A 3,589-nucleotide genomic window follows, 5' to 3' on the forward strand; every position below is an offset into this window, starting at 1 on the left:
ACTTTAATAATGATTTGATTTGATTTACATTCCCCTTATTTCCCTTGCAATAGTCAACATAAAAATGAAGGGGAATAATGAGTGTAGGATTCATATGTCCCCATTGTGGGAGTCATTTATCACACTTCCATCTCAAGCAACAATAATTACCAAATAGCGGCTCTGGCTTGTAAGCACTCAAATTTAGTAAACAAACTTCTCACATTATCACGTATTCATTTATTAAATTTAAAATTAATCCATGTCATTGGTGTGGTATCAAAATTATTTAGAAATAAAAAATCAATTATGTGGAACCATTTGAACATCACGGATGGTTCATGAAATAACAAAATAAAACCAGTTAAACAATTATTTAATTGGTTGACAGATCACAAAATGTGACATGTGTCCTCTTTAGAAAGTTTCATGCATTCATTAAATCTAAGTGCCAAATCATACTGTCCAATTAGCATAAAATAGAGAACATAATATAGGAACTCTTTTTCCTTGAAGCTTTGTTGTTTTTCGAGTAAAAGCAATGCTAATAGCTTTTTCCTAAAAAAAAAATTTGTTATGATCTCCCTTCGAGTCGGGTGTACTTTTACACAGGCAGGTGATAATGCATCAATTGAAAGCTTGATTACTCATCCACAATGATTTATCAAAACAACTTTTTAGTTACACTTTTTTTCTTTTCTTTTGAGAACAATTTTCTTGATATTCACCACCTAAATACAAAAATTATTCAATAAGGATATAAAATTATACTCTCATCAATAGCTATAGCTTTTAGTACAATGATAAATGCACGATCCTAACAGCTTAAGGAACCTACTATCTACCATAATGCAAATGGTGACCGTGACATTCTTCATTGGCTTACTCATTGTCTCAAACGGTTTGGGCTAATTGAATTCGACTCCACCGGTCCACAATCTTTTGGTCATTTTCAATAATCTGAAAAAATGAACCAAAATGGAAATGGCTGGATGCATTCTATTATTTTCATGCACTGCCAAACGAGCACGAGAATCATCATTACTTCTATTCAGTGTATTTGTCACACTTGACCACTTACTCTTTCTATAATAGACCATGCATGAACCCAACGGTCAAGAATCAACAGGGCCCACAGTCCATGCATTTCTTCATGAAATTTCTCCTGATCCACTGAGATTTCAAATATTTTGTAAAGCACTTCTCACATTATTTAATTCAACTTGGTTAGAAATTAAGATATCTTAGTATAACTTGGAAGTATATAAATGGTTGAAAGCTCTCCTCACATTATTTAATTAATTTAATTTTTTTATAAAAATTAAGGTATCTTAAGGGTATGATTAAGAAGTATATGTGATGGCTTGGCTGGAGATTTGTGTCTATTTCTACCACGTCTCTTTCAGGATCCACCATAGGTGCTCAGGTCTGAAAGTGACTGGTGCAACCAATATTATATAAGAAATAGGAAGCAAACAAATTTCCAGAAAATTAGATTCCAATCCAGCTGTCCCTATTTATAACTTGCGGCTACTGACTCCATGAACTATTGTCACGGGTACAACGTGAATGTTGGCTCTTGTGCGTCTCTTCTGATCCATCTTGTCTCATGCGTCCTCCAAACTAGAACCATCCTCAGGGATTAGTCAATTTCGATTCAATTTTAAATGGTTGGTTTAAATTTGTAATTTGGTTTAGAATTTTTTTTAGATGAATAAATAATTTTGATTCAAAATTAACACCCCACTGATTGATGAAACTCTGCATGTAAATAGCTAAAGAACTTGAGTGTCAAAACTTAACCTGATGAGCTGATGAAATCGAGTAGAATTATTCGAAACTAAATTAAATTAAAACTGATATGAGTTTATTGAATCGTGTTTTGAATTGGGATTTTATATGATCGAAACTAAACTGAATTGCATCGAAACTAATAGCAAATTAAAATTAATAAAAAGGGGAAGGGGGAAGGGGGAAGGGGGAAGTGTTTCTAGTGGAGGCAGTGTGGTTATTGTGTATGCACAAGAGGGGTGAGTTAATCATTTCGCTCTGCATGTGTTCGGACACAGAGACCACACATGGGGGTGTACAAGAAAGTATCTATTGGGGTTTCATTACCATTTTAAGAGGGGTGGATTAATCATTTTACCTCACATGTGTTTGGACATAGAGGCCACACATGGGGGGTATACGAAAAAACATTCATTGAGGTTTCATTTTTCATTTCAAGAGGAACATGTTAGTCATTTTGCCCCCATGTATTTGGGGACAAAGGCCACACTTCGCCATAGAAACTATTGCCCCTTCTAAATTTTTTTTTTCTTCATGGTTGCTGAATGATGGGATGGTCCAAACGTGACTCCCATCACTCCCCAGTCCCTACCTCTTCGCCCCCCCCTTGTAAGTTGTCCGTGGCTGTGGCCTAAGGAAAAAAAAAATATTGTTTTCATATTTTTGAATTTAGTTACACGATAAATCAAAACAAATTCGATAATAAATCAAAAAGAGAAATCAAAATCAAATTGAAACTGATACACCCTTATTAGTTTTGATTACTCTTCACATCAAAACTGATTAAACCAAATCAAAATTGATCCAAACCGAATAATTCACACCCTTTCAATCATCTTCACATCAGCAATGAAACCAAATCAAAATTGATCCAAATCGAACAATTCACACTCCTTCGATCATCTTCATATCCACAATGAAACCAAATCAAAATTGACCCAAACCGAACAATTCACACCCCTCCCTTCAAAGAAACCTTTCCTTAAAATGGATTTTAGATACAGTGGAAACAAATTCAATATTACTTTTGCAGTGAAGACATAAAAAGGAAGAAAAAAAAAGATATAAAGCATCAGCCATTGGATTGGAATCCAAATTCATAAATGGAAGCTCAAACAAAGAACGGGATCGCGTGTGACGTGTCATGAATCATGATAGGTGTCTCTCAATCAAACTTCGGGACTACTTGTGGGCTGGGCTTGGCAGGGCTGGGCTGGGGTCAAGTCACCGAGTTATACGGCGTTAATGATTAGCACGTGTCATACAACACCGTACATAGATAATAAAGTAACGTTTACGACGACATGGAAGACAACGTTAACCAGCGTTACGGCGGGGAAGCCAAAAGGGTTTTAGGCGACAAACTCAGTGAGTGAAATCGCTACTCCCCAGGCTTCTCCTCGGAAATGTTCTCAGGATTAGCATGAGCTGATCGTGAGCTTATATATTTTTATGTTTGGAAAATCCACGTGGCGGTTACTCTTCCCATCCAAGTCCGTTACACACTACTAGAAACTCACCTGCCCAGCCAGTCACCCATCTCCCTTACTGGTACTCTCCCGTACCATGAATCCTTCCCCTTTCACAGCCTCACCTACTTACCTAATCATCTCTGGATCGATCTCCCCTTCGGTTCTTCTTCTTCTACGTTTATAAATTGCTATTCTTGCAGTAGACATGATCCTCCATTAATTTTCGGCCATTGATGAGCTTCAAGGTGGTGCAGAGGTAGGTTAGTTAACCTTCCTACCCCAGCGCTTCCAAGGTCAGTTTCTTTTCTTACTCCCAAAACCATTGTTAACCACACCCCCCCACCCCC

General features: G+C 36.9%; 1 protein-coding gene across 2 annotated transcripts in view; it reads left to right on the plus strand.

Moving 5' to 3' along the window:
• The first annotated feature begins 3,346 nt into the window (after positions 1-3,346).
• The window catches only part of LOC122073067 (probable alkaline/neutral invertase B), an 18,669-nt gene continuing 18,426 nt past the window's right edge, over positions 3,347-3,589 (plus strand). The window contains exon 1 of one of the 2 annotated variants that reach the window (XM_042637573.1): positions 3,347-3,535. The gene's annotated coding sequence lies outside the window, so the exon portion shown is untranslated. The remainder of the gene's footprint in view (positions 3,536-3,589) is intronic. The other variant, XM_042637574.1, reaches the window with a different exon arrangement.

The sequence above is a fragment of the Macadamia integrifolia genome, chromosome 3 (genome assembly GCF_013358625.1).
Source record: "Macadamia integrifolia cultivar HAES 741 chromosome 3, SCU_Mint_v3, whole genome shotgun sequence".
Lineage (NCBI taxonomy): Eukaryota > Viridiplantae > Streptophyta > Magnoliopsida > Proteales > Proteaceae > Macadamia > Macadamia integrifolia.